We start from the raw sequence: 7,308 nt of genomic DNA on the forward strand, positions 1-7,308 counted from the left end.
TATAGGATTATGAAGATCCACCTAGCAACAAAATTGAGTTGTTCCAAACACATTTATTGATCGTGTAACATAAATTGTACCTCAAAGAGCGTGAGAGATTCATGAGAGGTCAGATAGATCACCACAACTTCATATTATGGACCAAGGCCTCCAAGAATGTACAAAATGAGCTCATAATTGGTGAGTTGTTGACCAGCGACAATAAGCGCATCAACAAGACAATGCATCTTCAGCACATACTCCTCAACAGTCTTGGATCCTTTCTTTGTGGATTGAAGGAAGCTACGAAGTTGCAGAACCCTAGCTTTGGATTAAGTGGAGAAAAGTTGCTCCAGGAACCTCCAGGTCTCATTGGCTAAGCAATATCGAACCACATGACCCATCATGGCTTCGAAGATGGAGTTGAAGAGCCAGCTCATGAGGAATTGGTCGAGATGCATCCAATCAACGTATGCTGGATTATGAACCATGTGAGCAGGAAAGGACGAATCAAGAGCGAGAATCTCAAGACGAGCAATATTACCAGTGAGAAATCCTTCAAGCTGATGAGCATGAACAGTGGGAAGAGCGCTGAGTTGAGTGATTTTTACGATTGAGACATAGATTCAGAGGGACCAGATTCCCTGAAATAACCACAGTAGAAGCCGGAGCAGTAGAGGAAGCAGTGGAGGAGGAGCCATTAGCAGGAAGAATCGAATCGACAGGAGCAGGAGTGCTTGAAGATGACGCCATGGAAGACCGAACGAAGAGAGGGATGGCTTTATGATACTAGATTAGAAAGCAAAGCTTTGAGTGAAAAATGAAGAAAAGCCCAGAGTAAAATCATGAGATGTTACTTGTGCTATTGATGGATATATATATAGAGTACAATAGAAGCCTTTGGAAATAAATGAAATCTAACAAATTTGTTATTACACAATAACGAAAAAATCACGGAAGAAAAAGGAGTTGAGAAATCAGCTGAAAAAATTCTGCTAAGGCGATAAAACAAAATGCCTAACCAACTCTCTAACCACTAACTAATTTCTTCACTAACAAAGACTCTAGTTTGTCTAGAGAAAATGTTCTTTATTTGTAAGTATTTGGTATGCACATTAGGTTTAGGTTGGGATGCAATGAATATGAAAATATAGATTGGAATGGACTCTTTCATTTCATTTGGGATTATGGGTCAGAGTTGGACTTACAACAAAAGAATCAACATTAATCCAAGCTAGAACTAGTGGTCTAAAAAAATGCTATTCAAAATTGCACCTTATATCTGTTTATAATCTTAAGAAAAATGAGATTGTTATAAGTTATTTTAGAGTGTTCAACACCCTATTACATAACATATTATGATTAATACAAATTAATAAGGGATCTCACATATTTTAGAGTGATATGTCATAGGATGTTGAACACCATAACGTGTCTTTTAGCTATTCTCTTTATAACAAAAATGATTAACATGGTCTAGATAGATCTTAGTATATATTCTAGTAAAATAAAGATATAAAAATTAGGGTAAATAATAGTTATATGTAATTAAGTAATTAAATTTGAATTTGAAACTCATATAATGATGGCAGTTTGGTCATATTTATAAAATTTTATTGGTCAAATTTGAGTCCAGAGTACCAAATATATACGATTTTAGATTACAGGGTACCAGATGAACATTATTAAAAATATAAGTACCAAATTTATATTTTGATAAATCATGTGGTACCAAATGAGTATTTAACCTAAAAAATATTATATCTTCTCTTCACAAAATTGATGAGCTCAACATGTTCTTAACCAACTAAATGTAAAGTGTATCCATCACTAGCAAGTAATATTAGATATATCGATGTTGTCATTATGCCTACCTTGACGAGTAAGTATGATACATCAAAATTTGAGTTTTTTAAGCTATGAATAAACCATGACGGGGTAGGCCCTAAACTTTAGGGTCCTAATGTAAAACATGGTATTTTTTAAAAAATAAAAATTATATGTAAATTGTTATATTTTAAAATTGGGGGCCTTTTTTGATAGAAAAATAATAACAATTTTTTTAAAAATTTGATATTTTTAATTGGAAGCTCTAGGCATAGGCTTGACCCACCTGTGCCAACATCAATCTGACTATAGATATGGAGCATGATAATTTTCTTTTTCCTAATTTTTTTATTTTTAAAAATGATTTTTTTACTAGTTTATTTCAAATCGCACAAACCATCCATACTACACCAAAATTTATGGTATGGAACCATTTTCTTTGCGATCATGGATTGCATTTTTACCAAACCGCACATTGCAATTCGATTTGTAGTTTTGAATTTTATAAATCCAACTCAAATGGAATTGTACCGCATTAATATATATATCAACTTTTTATATATATATATATTTCAATGTTACTATATTTAAATCTAAAGATAATTTTCATTAATCAGAACATTTATTTCTATATCACATTTTCTTTTTGTTATTAGTTTTTTGCATTTTTATTGTTTGCTAAAAGTTTATTAGTTTCATGTGTTTTTATTGTTTTGTTGAACACTCTTTAGTTATGAACTTTATTATGAATATTTTGTTGTTAAATTATTTAGCAATAGGCGTAAACCGTCCACACCATACAACACCACATTTTTGTTGTGCGGTTTGAGGTCTATGTAATGTAAGTGTGGTTTGAAAAATTTCTCAAACCACATATGCGGTGCGGTCCAATAAATTGGCAAAATTTATTGAACCACACTGCACACACCCCAAGGTTATTTAGCTTAAAATGCTTTGTTTTAGCGTTACTGTTACTTGGAATTAATCACACTAATCAATTCCTAAATAGTAGCTAAGTCAAGCTTGCGAATCATAAATGTTTTATAGCTAACTTTTGTACCAAACTAAGTATCATTATTTTGTTGTAGAAAGAGTAGGAAACTTTTAAAATTTATTGACATAATTTATACTATTGGAATATGTGGTATTCTTATTTAATGGTTTGATCATATTTATGAGTCGCCACACCGCAACATAACAAATTTATTTTTAAATTTGTCATTATTTAGTGTAATTTACAATGGAATCACATGGTATAAAATCCCTTTATAGAGGAAATCACATTTTTATGAGTGTTTTTAACAAGTTTACAAAAATGTGACTTTTTTTGTTAGGATTCATGCCCTAAAAGCATGTAAAGACATTTTATTGATTTAAATAAAAATATAATTTTATTATATTTGAATGTTATAATTATTATTTGAATAATTTATATGAATATCAAGAAAATTACATATTCATTTATGAGGATATGATCTTGTATTAGTATGAGAGAATTAAAATCATATAAACGAACTGAGGCGTGAGCAAGAGGACACTCGAGACCACTTCCGACATCAGATAGACGAGGTCGAAGAAGGGAAGAGGAAAAGATTAAGGGGTGCCCTTTATCCGGATCCGGACACCGAGCTCAGACCGATTCCTCTCGATCCTACGCTCAAAGTGACAATCGCCTTCAAGCCGGGCGCTCTTCAATTTTCGCTGATGGGGGAACCTTCTACCTCGCAGCTGAGGAGAGAATTCTTCGAGGCCGAGCATTACTGGAGCTCAGTTATGTCGTTAGGTTAGATAGCTGATATTCTGGCCTTTCACGGCATAGGACTATTGGGCTCGCTGAGGTGTCGAGCTCCGACCTCCCACGAACAGAGTTGGTGCGCTCCAGGAGATGGAAATCCTAACAGCAAGCTTAGATACGCAGCTTGGAGCTAGGAGCATATGAAGGCAGGGGCGATACTACCCTTGAAGTCTTTTTTCAAGGACTTCACAGACTTTGATGGGTTGGCTCCCTTCCAGCTCAACACCAATTCATACAGGGTTCTGTCTGCCCTGAGGTCGCTGTACCACGAGCTGAAGTGGAAAGGACCTTCGCCAGAAGAGATTTTATATCTCTTTTGCTTGAAAAGCAATCCCTCTTGAGCTCGGGGAGGAGATGGATTCTACTATCTCTCGAGCTATCCCAAGGAGAAGAAGATGTTTGAAGATCTTCCTAACCACCCTCTTGATTTCAAGAAGGCCTTCTTCTAGACAGATGGCCTATCCCCGTCTCGATTCTACTCTTTCAGATGGATTCGTAAGTATCTCAACTTCTTTCTTTTTTGTGCTCGAATTTCGCTTAGGCTCGTATTTAGCTGAAATGTGTTTGATCTTCCAGCCAATTACCATCGCCCTACTCCCACCAAGGAGATGAGGGAGCACAGAGAGACTCTGCTCCAGCTTCCCTATGGCAGGAGGTCCCTCTCCTACCTCCTACATGAAGGCAAGCTCTGGGCATGTAGGCTCTTAGGGGAGGATTAGTCTACATCTGACTGGTCCAACAAGAAGTACGATCGATGGAAGCTCGTGCCTCAGCCAACCGGCAACCTTCCCCCAAGGAGAGGTGCGAGGCCTCCATCTCCAGCTCAACGTCAAAAGAGTCCACAATCGGGGAATGAGGCCAATGACGAGGCCTCGAGCTCAGGCTCGGATGAACAAGATATAGTCATCCTTAGCTCGGATTTGTGGTCTCCCTCACTGCTAAAACATAAGCCAGATAGATTAGTATTGTATAAGGACGATAAGAACCATTTCTATGTATGGTCTTGGGTAGATGAGGGGTACATAGGTTCGATAGCTGGCTGGGGAAATATGACACCATGTATAGCCTGAACGAGGTATGGAACGGAATAGCCGTCCAATGCGGGGCTAATGAATATAGGGACCTTTCGAGGTTGACATCCACTTATAGGGAAGGCACTCCCCCCGCCTCTTCTGAAGATGGGGGAATTTCATGGTCGCCGAGCACAAGCTCGGGGGAGAGTTCCAGTTAGGTTTCTCTCCACTTGTCTTTTTATCCCTTGTCTATTCGTATCATGTTAAATTATTTTGTTTTTGGGATAACTCATTATGTGGTGTAAATGTGTAGGCGAGATGGACTTCGATCTTGACAACATCCTAGAGAGTGGTGGGGCCAAGAGAAGTAAGCGCCCGAGGGGCTCGCGGAAGTCCGAGCGACCCGCCAAGATCCTCAAGAGGACTGAGAAGACTCCTCCTCCACCAAATCCAGTTGTTATAAGCCCGGCTGTGGAGCCGACTCCTCAGGTCGAAGCGTCCACTACGATCGAGCTCCAACCCCCTCCAATCATGGTTCACTCAACACTCGGCCCACCTCCGAAAAACCCTCAGCTTCCACAACACGCAAGTTGTCAGTTTCTACTCACGTCGATGAGTATGTAATTGACAATGCTGCTGGATCCCATGGGGCTACACTTGGCTCGGACATTTTTTCTCGAGTGGGCCAGAGCTTTAGTGGCTTTGACGCCCCTCATTGGCAGTTTTTGAACAATGCTCGAGACTGTAATACGCTTTATGAGAAGAGTATCGAGCTCACTGTTGTGGTAACTTCCCTCATCTTTCGGTATTAGCCGTATTTACACTTGGTCCGTATGCTAATTTGATTTCTTTATATGCCAGACTCTTGCTGTCTCTGCCCAGCTTAATTATAAGCTGAACAACGAGGTCCACTTGAGCATGTCAATTGCTCAAGAGGCGAAGGATCTTCAGCTCAAACTGAGTGACGAGCTCAAGGCAACAAAAGCAAAGGTGGAGGCCGGAGCTGAGGAGCTAAAGGCCAAGTCTTTCGAGCTTGAAAAGCTGAATGCCCGGCTTGCGGAGCTTGAAAAGGAAAATGCTCGGGTCAAGGAGACCAATGCCAAGCTTGAAGAAGAGAATGTCGTCACTTTCGAGATCATGGAGGGTGAAAAGACTCGTCTTCTTAAAGAGTTTATGGAGAAGAAGAACCGGGCAGTCGACATGGCCATGTACAGAATCTGGGCCAACAACGTCGACCTCGACACCAACTTCTTAGGCCCTCTTGAAGCGAAGCTCATGACCCAATGGCAGGCTCGGCTGGATGATGAGGAGACTGCTCGAGATGAGGCAGAGGGAGCCGGGGAGGATGCTGACGCTGAGAAGGCCAAGGAAGATGCTGAGAAGGCCAAGGAGAATGCTCCTCCTTCTTAATACTTGCCTCGGGGCTGCGTCCCACATAATTTTTTGTAATAGCCTTTTATGTTTGATTTATTATTTATTCCCATAGGGCCAAGACAATTCTACAGCTTGTAAAAGAGCTGCCTTCATATGATATTTGAGATACCATTTTTTGTTTTTATTTTAATATATATGCTTTACATTTCTTGGGCTGAAATATTTTGCACAATTTATATTAAAATGTCACTTATGCCTGTTTATTCATACAAACATAGTTTGGATTTAAGCTCGAGGTTCAATGCATTCATGCACAGTTTGCTCGAATTATCCGCTTCCGATCTCGTTATTTGTCAAGGTCGGATATTACTTTTACCATGCACCCGAAAGTGCTTATATGGCTTGTAATGCAAATGGTTTAGTTATATCTTAATTTTTTAGTTACTTTTTCTCATCTCGATTAGCTCCCCGAGGTTATGAGGTCGAAACTATTGTTTTGCAAGATATCCCAACCTCGATCTCGACTTAACACGAAGTGGGTTATGTTCCAACTTACTGTCGATTAGTTTTAGCTGGTTTGTTCCAAACCTATTAAGGTCGTGTTAGGTTTGTAATCCATACACTTATATTTTTATCTCTTGATAATTTGATTATGTTCAAACTTTATTATCTCGCGCATTTGGTTATATCCAAGCACTTGTATGTTTTCGATAGTTTGGTTATATCCAAACTATCTTAGCTTGCGCATTTGGTTATGTCCAAACGCTTGTATGCTTTTGATATATGCTTTTTTATTTTTTCAAGCTGATGGTATATGTACCACTAATGCCCCCTGATAAATGAGTTTTAGGCTCATTTATCTATGTGTTTTTTTTAAGAAAAATATTAGGTGTTTGTTTTGTTTTGTTCTATTTTACATTTGTTTTTGTATGTTTTCAGGTGTCGAAGGGCTTAGGTGACTTAGGTGTGGAAACATGGTGGAAAAATCAACAAAATGAAAAAAAGTGGTGGAAAATGTGTTTCGAAGTACTTCCTGCGACCACAAGAAGTGTGTCTTGCGGCCGCAACTTCAAAGGAGTTTTGCATTTTTAGAGCATTCCTGCGACCGCAGGATATGTCTACAAAAGAGAAAAACGCATATTTTTAATTAAGGGCGTTTTAGTCATTTCATGTTTAACAAAACACTAATTAGGTTTAAATGAGAGGGAAGGAGGCACTTTTTGATATCTGGACTGGGAGAAAAGGCTGAGGAGGCTTTGGATGAAGATTGGATTGATCATCCAGAGTTCTTTTCTTTTCTTTTCTTTTTAGTTTTAATTT

This window comes from Humulus lupulus, chromosome 6 (genome assembly GCF_963169125.1).
Source record: "Humulus lupulus chromosome 6, drHumLupu1.1, whole genome shotgun sequence".
In the NCBI taxonomy this organism is placed as follows: domain Eukaryota; kingdom Viridiplantae; phylum Streptophyta; class Magnoliopsida; order Rosales; family Cannabaceae; genus Humulus; species Humulus lupulus.